The sequence below is a fragment of the Hordeum vulgare genome, chromosome 7H (genome assembly GCF_904849725.1).
Source record: "Hordeum vulgare subsp. vulgare chromosome 7H, MorexV3_pseudomolecules_assembly, whole genome shotgun sequence".
NCBI lineage: Eukaryota > Viridiplantae > Streptophyta > Magnoliopsida > Poales > Poaceae > Hordeum > Hordeum vulgare.
In genome coordinates, this window is record NC_058524.1 from 183,965,328 (window position 1) to 183,978,612 (window position 13,285).

Below are 13,285 nucleotides of genomic sequence, written 5' to 3' on the forward strand. Positions count from 1 at the left end.
TCTTGCGCTTTCCACCATTGCCCTGGTTATTATGATTTCCCTAATGGCCAAAATTGTGTTGCTGATAACCTTTGTTGTTTTCATGCTTCTTCCCTTTGCCAAATTTATCCTTATCTGAACTAGGATCTTTGGTGCTATCGGACTCAGCATACCTGGTAAGGACATCCATTAGGTCTCCCGTATCCTGGACCTTCTGCTTGAGGCACCCAAACTTCTGGACAAGAGGTTGGAAGTGGTAATTTTTCTCCAAAATCAAAATGGCTTGGGCAGGTGTGATACTGTCAGACGAGTGGATGATCTCCGCGACCCGACGAGTCCAATGGTGAGCCGACTCATCTGTATGTTGCACATAGTGTTGTAAGTCGAGAATCGTCATCAGCCTCTTGCACGTACCTTGGAAATTCTTGATGAAACGTTCCTTTAGCTCTGGCCAAGAATTAATGGATTTAGGGGACAAGTTTTACAACCATGTACGAGCCGGTCCTTCCAACATCATGGTCAAGTACTTAGCACACACAACATCGCTGACATCAAGCATGTCCATAGCTAGCTCATAACTTTCAATCCACGCCGCCGGCTCGTGGTCAGTCATGTAATTGGGAACCTTGCGAGGGACTTTAAAGTCCTTTGGCATATGCTCACTGTATAGAGTTGGAGATAAGCATGGAACTCCAATCGTCCTACTGTTTAGACCCACCATTGAAGAATGAGGCCAGGTCAAGAAGGGTGGCACTTGACCTGCCATCGCCGCTGCTGCTTCTACTTCTCGTAGGACTCGAGCCGCGTCCACTATTGCTTGGGCATGTGAACATTTCAGTTTGGGGAATTCTGAGGCTGTTGTGTGCGGCCATTTTTGGACACCACTAGTGAATCACGACGACTCTTACCGCGACTTGCGTAAGGTGTAGAATGAACTCGATGTCGATTGTAGGAGTATTGCACCTATTGGGTGACCGTTGTTTTCAGCATGTCGATGGCGTTCCTAGCTTCATCCTCAATTGGGGTGTTTCCAGGAATCGGAAGAGCCTCAAGGTGGCGAGTTGCAGCCATCATGTTATCCACCGAGTTAGAGAAGTGTCCCATCGGTGTATGGAAACGACGTGGTGACGGCTGAGCGGGGAGTGTCTGAGCCTCTAGGGGTTGCTGAGCTGCTGGCGTTTACTGCGGAGTATCAAACAATCAAGTCGGCTCAAAGTTAAGAGACCAGCGACTCTCATGTCTCCTCCTGTGAACAGCTTCCGAGGCGTTTTGGCGGAGTCCTAGCTTCCATGTTTATGCCTTTAAGCACTCAGTCTCACTACATATGTGATCCTGTAGCTCTGCCATGTGAACATTCTCAGCATCGATCTCCCTGGATCCGTGTTACCTCAGCTCAAAGCCTGGTCAGCTTTGTGTTGCGCTCTGCTACTGCGACAACAGACCTTCCCTGGTACGGCGCCAGGAATCCTGCTGCTACGGCTACGCCTTTAGGGACTTCCTTGGCAAATATGCAAAGGATTTCCCCGCGGCCTTGGAGCCTTGCGTTGGTGTTCCCTTGAAGAGGAAAGGGTGATGTAACACAGCGGCGGTAAGTATTTCCCTCAGTTTTGAGAACCAAGGTATCGAACCAGTGGAAGATCTCGTCAAGTCACAAGTACCTGCACAAACACAACGAGCTTGCACCCGACGCTATGAAGGGGTTGTCAATACCTTATAGATTGTTTGCAAAGTGAGAACTGAAAGCAAAGAGTAAACAGAGCAAAGTAAAAGTGAAAGTGGAAACGATAGTTGTGAATAGACCCGGGGGCCGTGGTGTTCACTAGTGGCTTATCTCATGAAAGCAAGTAGACAGTGGGTGAACGAATTACTGTCGAGCAATTGATAGAACCGCGCAAAGTCGTGACGTTATCTAAGGCAATGATTATATCTATAGGCATCACATCCAAAACAAGTAGACCGATACTTTCCGCATCTACTACTATTACTCCACACGTTGACCGCTATCCAGCATGCATCTAGTGTATTAAGTCCAAAAGAACAGAGTAACGCCTTAAGCAAGATGACATGATGTAGATGGACAATCTCATATCTACGATAAAAGCCCATCTTGTTACCCTTGATGGCAACAACATGATGCGTGCCTTGCTGCCCTTCTGTCACTGGGAAAGGTCACCACATGGTATGAATCCAAAACCAAGCACTTCTCCCATTGCAAGAATCATAGATCTAGTTGGCCAAACAAAACCCAAGACTCGGAGAGACTTACAAGGATATCAAATCATGCATATAAGAAATCAGCAAAGACTCAAATATAATTCATGGATAATCTGATCACTAATCCACAATTCATCGGATCTCAACAAACACACCGCCAAAGAGGATTACGTCGGATAGATCTCCACGAAGATCATGGAGAACTTTGTATTGAATATCCAAGAGAGAGAAGAAGCCATCTAGCTACTAACTACGGACCCGTAGGTATGAAGTGGACTACTCACGAGTCATTGGAGAGGCGATGATGTTGATGTAGAAGCCCTCCAACTCCAAAGTCCCCTCCGGCAGGGCACGGGGAAGGGTCTCCAGATGAGATCTCGCGGAAACGGGAGCTTGCGCCGGTGGAAAAGTGTTTTCGAGGATGCCGTGATTTTTTCTGGATTTTTAGGGAATTTATAGGCCAAAGACCTAGGGCAGGAGAGCGCGAGGGGGGCCACAAGCTTGGTTGCCGCGACCTCCCCCCTGGCCGTGGCAACAGGGCTTGTGGGCCCCCTGTGGGCCCAATGCCTTGGCCCTCAAGCCTCCCGATCTTCTTCCATTCTGGAAAAATTTATTTCAGGGATTTTATTCCGTTTGGACTCCGTTCCAAAATCAGATCTGAAAAGAGTCAAAAACACAGAAAAAACAGGAACTGGCACTTGGTACTGAATTAATAAGTTAGTCCCCAAAAGATATAAAAGGTAAACAAAACATCCAAAGTTGACAAGATAACAACGTGAAACCATCAAAAATTATAGATACGTTTGAGACGTATCAAGCATCCCCAAGCTTAACTCCTGCTCGTCCTCGAGTAGGGAAGTGAGAATGGATTTTTGATGCTTTCATGCTGCCTAACATAGATGTCCTTTGTAACTCCTCTTATGTGACGTGAATGTTCAGATCCATTAGATTCAAAACAATAGTTTACTATTGACGTGGAGACAATAATAATTCAAGCAAACTAGCAAGGCAATCATGAACTTTCAAAATAACAAGGCCAAAAGAAAGTTATCCCTACAAAATCATATAGTCTGGCTATGCTCTATTATCATTACACAACGAATTTAAATCATGCACAACCCCGGTATTGGCCAAGTAATTGTTTTCACACCTTTACTTTCTCAAACGTTTTCAACTCTCACGCAATACATGAGCGTGAGCCATGGTTTTAGCACTATAAGTGGTGTGGAGTGTGGTGGAGGTTGCAAGACAAACAAGGAGAAGATGGTCACATTGACTAGGCATATCAATGAGCTATGGAGATGCTCATCAATAGATATCAACGTGAATGAGTAGGGATTGCCATACAAATGATGCACTAGAGCTAAGAGTATGTGAAAGCTCTTCAAGAAAACTAATGGGTGTGCATCCAACTTGCTTGCTCACGAAGACCTAAGGCAATTTTGAGGAAGCCTATCATTAGAATATACAAGCCAAGTTATATAATGAAAATTTCCCACTAGCTATATGGTGGTGACAAAACGAGAGACTCTCAATCATGAAGATCATGGTGCTTAATATGCACAAGTGTGGAAAGATAGTAGCATTGTCCCTTCTCTCTTTATCTCTCATTTTTTTGTGTGGGCTCTTTGGCCTCTTTTTTTTTGGTGGGCATATTTGGACTCTTTTATTTCCTCACATGGGACAATGATTCATCAATGATGATCATCACACTTACAACTCAAAACTTAGAGCAATGATGACTTTATATGGAATGCCTTCGGTAGTGTACCGTGACAATGATCTAGCATGTCATAGACATAAATCGAATCATCATGCTAGCTATCTTACGATCATGCAATGGCAATATAGAAGTGGTGGCACATCTCATGGTGGTAGTTGCATGGCAATATATCTTGGAATGGATTTGAAAAGCCATAGTAGGTAGGAATGGTGGCTGTTTTGAGGGAGGCTAATGGTGGGTTTTGTGCACCGGCAAAAATTGCACGACACTAAAGAAGATAGTGATGGTGGAAGGTGAAAGTGCATCTAAACCGTGGACTCAACATTAGTCATGAAGAACTCATATACTTATTGCAAAACTTTTATTAGTAATCAAAACAAAGCATTAAATGCATACTCCTAGGGGAAGGGTTGGTAGGTATATACCATCGCGCGATCCCGACCGCCACACAAAGGATGACAATCAATAGACTAATCATGCTCAGACTTCATCACATAGTGGTTCACCATACGTGCATGCTACGGGAATCACTAACTTCAACACAAGTATTTCTAGATCCACAACACCTTACTAACAACTTAAATATTACCACAACCACAACTCAAAACTAATTGAGATGAATCAAACTTCTCTTACTATTCAATGCACACGAAGGTGGACGTTTTCATATCTCTTTGGATAACTACCCCTTTTGAGACTACTTCCATAGCATAGATAAACTACCAATCCACGTGCTTCCGTGCTCTAAAAGATATAAGTGAAGCACATAGAGCAAAATCAACTAGCTCAAAAGATATAAGTGAAGCACATGTGAGCTGAATTGTCTACCAAAGGATATAAGTGAAGCTCGACAAAATCACGATGAGTGCATGTCTATCTCTCTAGGTGTGCAGCAAGGATGATTGTGACACAAAAAAAATAAAAGACTCCTACGATACAAGACGCTCCAAGCAAAACACATAACATGTGGTGAATAAAAATATATCCCCAAGTAACGTTACCGATGGATTGAAGACGAAAGAGGGGATGCCTTCCGGGGCATCTCCAAGCTTAGGCTTTTATGGCATCCTTGAATCATCTTGGGGTGCCTTGGGCATCCCCAAGATTGAGCTCTTGCCACTCTTTATCTTTTTTTCCATAAGAACTTCACCCAAAACTTGAAAACTTCACAACACGAAACTTAAACATAAACTTGTGATAACATTAGTATAAGAAAGCAAACCACCACTTCCTTACGTACTGTAGCAAACTTAAATTCTACTCATGTTGATGTTGGGTTACTGTATTTTCAATCTTCCATGGCTAATACCCCCCGATACTATCCATAGTTTCATCAATATAAGCAACCAACTCAACAAAAACAGAATCTGTTAACAGCAGAGCAGTCTGTAGGAATCTGTACACTTTGTATGCTTGTGTTACTTCAACAATTCTGAAAAATTGCGATAGTCTGAAGAATTTGCGTAGCAATCGGCATCAGAAAGAATCAACTCAAAAGCTCTTACAGAAAAAAATGAAAATTATTTTCGTGAGCAGAAAGTTTGTGTCGTTTCCAGCATGACCAAACGATCATCCCCAAGACTAATCATAATGGTTTTGCTTGGCACAAACGCAAAAAGAAACACAAGAAACACAATCATAACAGAATTATGAAAGTGTGGAAAACACAAGACAGAAAGAAAAGGGATAGATTCGTTGGGTTGCCTCCCAACACGCGCTATTGTTTAACGCCCTTAGCTAGGCATCAATGATGCTCACACAAAAGACAAGAGTTGAAGCACAACTTGAGCATCAAAAAGCATGTGAAAATCACATCTAAGTCTAACATAATTCCTATGCATAGGCATTTTATAGGAAAACAGATTGTCAAGACAACCAATAGTTGCCATATGCAAGGAAGAAGAAAGAGACAATAGCAATCTCAACATCACGAGAGGTGATTTGGTAACATGAAGGTTTCTACCACAATATTTTCCTCTCTCATTGCAATTACATGTGGTATCATATTCAAATTCAACAATATAGCTATCCCATAGGATATTCTTTTCATGATCCACATGCATGCAAAGTTGACGCTCTTCAAAAATAGTGGGATTATCATCAACTAAAGTCATGACTTCTCCAATCCCACTTTCAATATTGTTGCAAATATAATATTCATCATGAGGTTGGAACAAATTTTCAAGATCGTAAGAAAGATCATCACCCCAATCATGATTATTGCAACAAGTAGTGTTCATAACAAGACTAGCATCCCAAGCTTAGGGTTTTGCATAATTTTAGCATGATTGTCACTAATAGAATTTATAGTGAAACCATTGCAATCATGCTTTTCATTCAAAGAGACCTCGTGAATCACTTCATGAATTTCTTCATCACGAATTTCAGATTCACGCATCTCAAGCAAAACTTCATAAAGATAGTCGAGTGCACTCAACTTACTAGGAAATGGTTCCACATAAGTGGATCTCTTAAAGAGATTAGCAAGTGGGTGAGGATCCATATCACTAGATTTTTAGCAAGCAAAGATGCAAGCATATTGAGGGCACATAGCACACAAGCAAAGGAAAGGAAAACGAAAAAGGCAAATGAAGAAAAGGGCAAAGGAGAAAGGCAAATGAAAACGAAAAATGTGAAGTGGGGGAGAGGAAAACGAGAGGCAATTGTCAAAAAGGTAAATTCAAGAGATGAGTTTGTGACACCTACTTGGATAGATCTTGACTTGATCTCTCCCCGGCAACGGTGCCATAAATCCTTTTGCTACTGCGACAACAGACCTTCCCTGGTACGGCGCCAGGAATCCCGCTGCTACGGCTACGCCTTTAGGGACTTCCTTGACAAATATGCAAAGGATTTCCCCGCGGCCTTGGAGCCTTGCATTGGTGTTCCCTTGAAGAGGAAAGGGTGATGTAGCACAGCGGCGGTAAGTATTTCCCTTAGTTTCGAGAACCAAGGTATCGTACCAGTGGAAGATTGCGTCAAGTCACAAGTACCTGCACAAACACAAAGAGCTTGCACCCAACGCTATGAAGGGGTTGTCATTCCCCTATAGATTGTTTGCAAAGTGAGAACTGAAAGCAAAGAGTAAACAGAGCAAAGTAAAAGTGAAAGTGGAAACGATAGTTGTGAATAGACCCGGGGGCCATAGTGTTCACTAGTGGCTTCTCTCATGAAAGCAAGTAGACGGTGGGTGAACGAATTACTGTCGAGCAATTGATAGAACCGCGCAAAGTCGTGACGTTATCTAAGGCAATGATTATATCTATAGGCATCACGTCCAAAACAAGTAGACCGATACTTTCTGCATCTACTACTATTACTCCACACGTAGACCGCTATCCAGCATGCATCTAGTGTATTAAGTCCAAAAGAACAGAGTAACGCCCTAAGAAAGATGACATGATGTAGATGGACAATCTCATATCTACGATAAAAGCCCATCTTGTTATCCTTGATGGCAACAACATGATGCGTGCCTTGCTGCCCCTTCTGTCACTGGGAAAGGTCGCCACACGGTATGAACCCAAAACCAAGCACTTCTCCCATTGCAAGAATCAAAGATCTAGTTGGCCAAACAAAATCCAAGACTCGGAGAGACTTACAAGGATATCAAATCATTCATATAGGAAACCAGCAAAAACTCAAATATAATTCATAGATAATCTGATCACAAATCCAGAATTAATCGGATCTCAACAAACACAGCGCCAAAGAGGATTACATCGGATAGATCTCCATGAAGATCATGGAGAACTTTGTATTGAAGATCCAAGAGAGAGAAGAAGCCATCTAATTACTAACTATGGACCCGTAGGTCTAAAGTGCACTACTCACGAGTCATTGGAGAGGCGATGATGTTGATGTAGAAGCCCTCCAACTCCAAAGTCCCCTCCGGCAGGGCACCGAGAAGGGTCTCTAGATGAGATCTTGCGGAAACGGAAGCTTGCGGTGGCGGAAAAGTGCTTTCGTGGATGCCCTGATTTTTTCTGGATATTTAGGGAATTTATAGGCGAAAGACCTAGGGCAGGGGAGCGCTTGGGGGGCCACAACCTTGGTTGCCGCGGCAACAGGGCTTGTGGGCCCCCTGTGGGCCCACTGCCTTGGCCCTCAAGCCTCCTGATCTTCTTCCGTTCTGGAAAAAAATATTTCGGGGATTTTATTACGTTTGGATTCCGTTCCAAAATCAGATCTGAAAAGAGTCAAAAACACAGAAAAACAGGAACTCGCAGTTGGCACTGAATTAATAAGTTAGTCCCAAAAAAGATATAAAAGGTAAACAAAACATCCAAAGTTGACAAGATAACAACGTGAAATCATAAAAAAATATAGATACGTTTGAGACGTATCACGCTCCTCCTAATTTTTGGGTGTGACCGATGATGCGACAAGATTTGACATCTCCACCATCAAATCTGCCAAAGCTTGAGCCGGCATCTTTACTGATTCGGCGGCTCCCGAAGCTGATGCTAACCCGCTTGTGTCGATGGCTGTTCTAGTGATAGTGGGATTATGAGCCGCAGCGGTGCCTACCATGTAGATGGCGACTTGGTGTGGTGGCTCGATAAACTCGAAATCATCTGTGCAACCCCCAAGCCAGCCATCGAAAAGTGGGCAAATTGACTCGGTGTCTCCGGTCGATGACCCGCAGTCTTCAGAATTGACGAAGGTATCCCCGCTAGTCACGGAGTTGTCCGAAAGTTAAACCCCATGACTAAAACCAAAAAACCAATGAAGATGTGCTTTCGATCGGCTTGAACGTGGCCGGATTGCTTGCGGCGAGCCGGTTCGACGATGTCGGTGTAGTTGTCCGGCTCGGGTCCTGACACATCGATCTTGCCGATGAACACGTGGATCTTGCCGAATGGGACCCGATACCCGTACTCGATTGAGGCGACATTGGGTCCCCAGTCCGAGTCGTCAATGTAGAGCCTGCCACAACGACTCTTGGTCATCTTTCCCATCGCGTATCCCTCGATCCCTAAAAGAGATCCCTTCATGAACTCAACTCCGCCGTGTGTTGTCCCCATGGTGGGCACAAACTGTCGTGGTTTTGTCACGGCAGATGTCCTCGTGAAAGGACTAAGTCTAGGAGCCGTCGCACTTAGGTGGTGACTTGAAGGGGTTAGTCGGGAGACGAGAAACAAGAGTTTGCCCAGGTTCGGCCCCTACGATGGAGGTAAAAGCATGCATCCTGCTTTTTTTTCTACTCATGATGATGGTCTCGAGTCTTTCTTGCTTGTCCTTTCTACCTCAAGGGCCCCGCTTTATATATGCACGTGGAGGCCTCGAGATTACAATAGAGTCCGGATTGTATTGCAACCCGTGCCCCTTTCTACTTCTTACTAAGTTGGGATGGGGAGAATCTCCACGTTTCCCTTGATGAGACGACCTCCATGTGATGGGCTTGAGCCTGCCTCTTGGTGAGTTGTCCCATTGGGCCTTTGCGTCCAGGGCCTCCTGCCCAAGATACGGTTCAGGCGGGTGTAGGATCGAAAGTATGTCTAGAGGGCGGGTGATTAGACTACTTGACAAGATATTTTTTTGCCTTTTCCCAATTCTACTTGTGAAATAGCAACAACAGTCATAGCAGGTGAAGTACACCCTGCACATGCAATTCTAATAGTATAGCAGCGGAAAGTAAAACATGCAAGTGTAAAGTAGAGGAGTAAGGTAGGGAGATCAAACACATGAGGTTGACACGACGACTTTTGGCATGGTTCCGATAGTGGCGCTATCGTACGTCCATGTTAGTGGAGACTTGAACCCACGGAGGGTAACGGCCGCGAGAGTCCATGGAGGGTTCCATCCCACAAAGAAGCGGCCTAGTATATTCCACCATGGCTTCCATCCACAAAGGACTAGCCTTACTCAAGGTAGATCTTCACAAAGTAGGCGATCTCCTTGCCCTTGCAAACATATTGGTTCAACTCCAGAACATGAAGTAGGAGGCTCCCACGCGACACCTAACCAATCTAGGAGGCACCACCCTCCAAAAGGAAATAGATGTGGTAGATCAGTGAACTCCTTTCTCTTGTGCTTCTAAAGATATTCTCCTCAACACAAATCACTCTCTCACAGAATATGCATGGGTAGGAAGGTTTATTTGGTGAAAAGCAGTTTGGGGAGGCTAGAGATCAAGTTTCAAATGACAGGATTGGAATATCTTGGTATCAACACATGAGTAGGTGGTTCTCTCTCAGAAAATGGATCTGGCAGTGAAGTGTGTGTGTTCTGAGTGCTTCTCCCACGAATGAGAGGTGGGTGAAAGGGTATATATAGGCAGCACCAAATCCAACCGTTACACGCAAAAGGGCAAACTCGGTGACATCGAAGTTGACAACTCGGTGGTACTGATTAGCACTAAAGGTGTGAACTTTTGAATCTCGGTGAGACCGATATATGAAACTCGGTGGCACCAAAAAGGTGACTAACGATCAGATGGCCAAACTCGGTGGCACCGATACTCAAACTCGGAAATTCCGTTTTTGTGTATCTTGGCAACAGAATGTTGGTCACACTGAACTCGGTAGCACCGACTTGGTTTCGGTTGCACCGATTTGGTGGCAATGGCTAGTGTTTCTGTCTGAGGACAAACTCGATGGGTCCGATATGGAAATGTTGGTGACAACAAATTTGTGAACGTGGAACTTAGCAGAGTGTATATGTGGAAAAATGACTGAGTGTTTTGGTGGGTGACTTTGAGCATTTGAGCAATCAGTTCATTTTACTACCTCATCCCCTTTTAATAGTATTGGCTTTCCTATGGACTCAAAAGTGATTTATCACAAATATAAAATAAAGATTCAGCTAGATTGAAGCTTGAGCCAACATTATTCCTTTCTTTCATCCAGGGGCATCTCCACACAAACCTTAAGCAATATCATCTTTTGAACTTTTTCTAAAATATACTTGGAAAACATACTATTCCAATGATGCATATGTTGTGATCAATTATCAAAACCACCCTAGGGAGCATTAGTGCTTTCAATCTCCCCCTTTTTGTTAATTGATAACAACATCTAGATCAAAGCTTCGACAACACATATAATCAATGATTAACATCGATGCTTTGAGAAGTATGTGAACAACAAGAGCTCCCCCTAAATTTGTGCATTATTTAAAATTTGTGTTTGAATGAAAATGCACAAGCGATTAGGATCATGGGTCACTCTTCCATGTCACATACATCTTGGTGGTGCGTAAACAAGATAGGAATGAATAACAATACACATGTCACCAACAAGATATGTGAATGATCATCACAAAGATAGCTAAAAGATAATAGTGTAGCATCACACAAGGTAAAGCGTATGATCGATCACACAGATAGGATAAAGTCATCCAAAATACCAAAGTTTTTAAAACCAAACGATAGAAAATAAGGTCAAAAGCTCTCTCTCACACGAAGTCTATGATCTATACATTTCTCCCCCTTTGGCGACAAGTTACCAAAAATTTCAAGAGCCATAGAACTGCTCGTCTCTCTGGGCAGCTGATGACGGAGTCGACAGAAGAGCGTCCGCAAAGGCTTATTCCGAATGTCCTGGAGCTGGAGGAGTTGATACTGAAGGTGCTTGAGCTGGAGCTGGTGCTGAAGGTGCCGAAGCTTGTGCTGAAGATGTCTGTCTTGTCTCATGAGCAGGTACAACAGCTAACCTAGGTCTGGTGCTGAACTGAGTAGTAGTGGTATCTTCATCTTCATCTTCTGAGCGTGGTATCTCTACTGAGTCAACTTCATGCTGAAGCTGTTTGACTATAGTTGTCAACTCAGAGACCTTCACATCCATGTCATGAAACTTGGTTTCCACGGCTCTCTCAAGGCTTTTCTAACTTTGTAGTATCTCCTGAATGTTTTTCACCATGCCTTGTACAGAGCCAACTGGAAATGCCATTTGCTCAACTTGAGTTCTGAGCTATAGAATTAGATGTGGCCTATTTCTAGTAGCCTCAACTTCTGCTGCCTCTGCTGCCATTCTCGCTGTAGCTGAGTTGGGATGATTGTCGTGCATTAAAACTTCATTACTTCAAACTCTGGCTGAAGAGGTAGATGGGGACGATTAAGTAGATATGCATGCTTGCCCAGCTTGGCATTGTTAAGCATTTGAATGTAAGGAGCATATCCACATGATCTCTTCTGATCCGCAGCAGTGCTTCAGATAGTCTCTACCATGAAATCCATCACTCTGAATCTGGTACGAGTGTCTAGCAGGTGCAGCAGGTTGATGGAATGTCCTCTAATCATCTTTTCATCTCCTGATTTAGGCATCAGGGTGTATCTTAGAATAGTGTTTGTTGTAGGAATGGCTGCTTGCACAAAGTACACTGAACCCATCTTGTGACTAGCCAAGTACTTGTGTGGAATTGTCTTGTACATATTGACCATTGAGTTGTGACTCTGCTTTGCTTCTGCATACACATCTACATTTCGATCTTCCTGCTTGGGGGCACCAACGATAGCAGCCCATTCAGCAATTGTGGCTTCATACTTATGACCATCAGTCATCCAGACTAAAGAATCATCATAGAAATGAACATTTGCATATAATTGCATGATCATCTCGTCATTTCATAGGGTCATATCTTTGCGAACAAACTTTTCAGTGTCCACTAACCTGAAGTTCTCTTGGACATGGGGAAAGAAATTCTCATTTTCCTTGATATATGCCGAGTCGACATACCTCATATCAGTGACAGCCAGACTCTTGTCAAACAAGTCAGTCTCATAAAAATCTTGTTGTTCCTTGGTGTCAAACCTTGGATCAACAACAGTTCTTCTTCTGACAGCATATGGATCATTAGCTCTCCACTTTCTTAGTCCAGCATCTTCCTCTTCTTCATATCTTGTACTATTGGATGAGCAGTATTGTGAATTGGAAGGGCTGATCTGAGCTTCTTGAGAATTGGTACATTCTCATCTTCTTCCTCCTCTGCAACATGGTAGACCTTCTGGGAGCTACAACCTTCTTTGCTTTGGCAGGAGGCTTAGGAGCAGATTTCATAGCATCAACCATCAACTTCTTCTTCTTGGGAGGAACTGGGATCCCTTAGGATCTTCTTCCTCAGCATCTTATGGGTTTTCATACATTGAAGTCTTTCTCCCAACAAGATGAACAGTTCTTTTCCTGGGCCTCTTCACACGAGCCTTCTTGGCAGGTACATCCTTAGACAGTGTTGTGCTCTTCCTGGCATATTGAGGTGCTCTCAAATCAGCACGGGTACCTGTTACTTTCGTGACAGTCTTCCTTGGAGCCTTTGAAGGAGATGAGGTTTCCTCTGGCATAAAATCTGAGTCCTCTTCATCACAAACTCTTTTCTTCCTTTGCCTGGTGGCTTCCTTGGGGAAACCATGAGAGCTGGGAGAACTTGGGT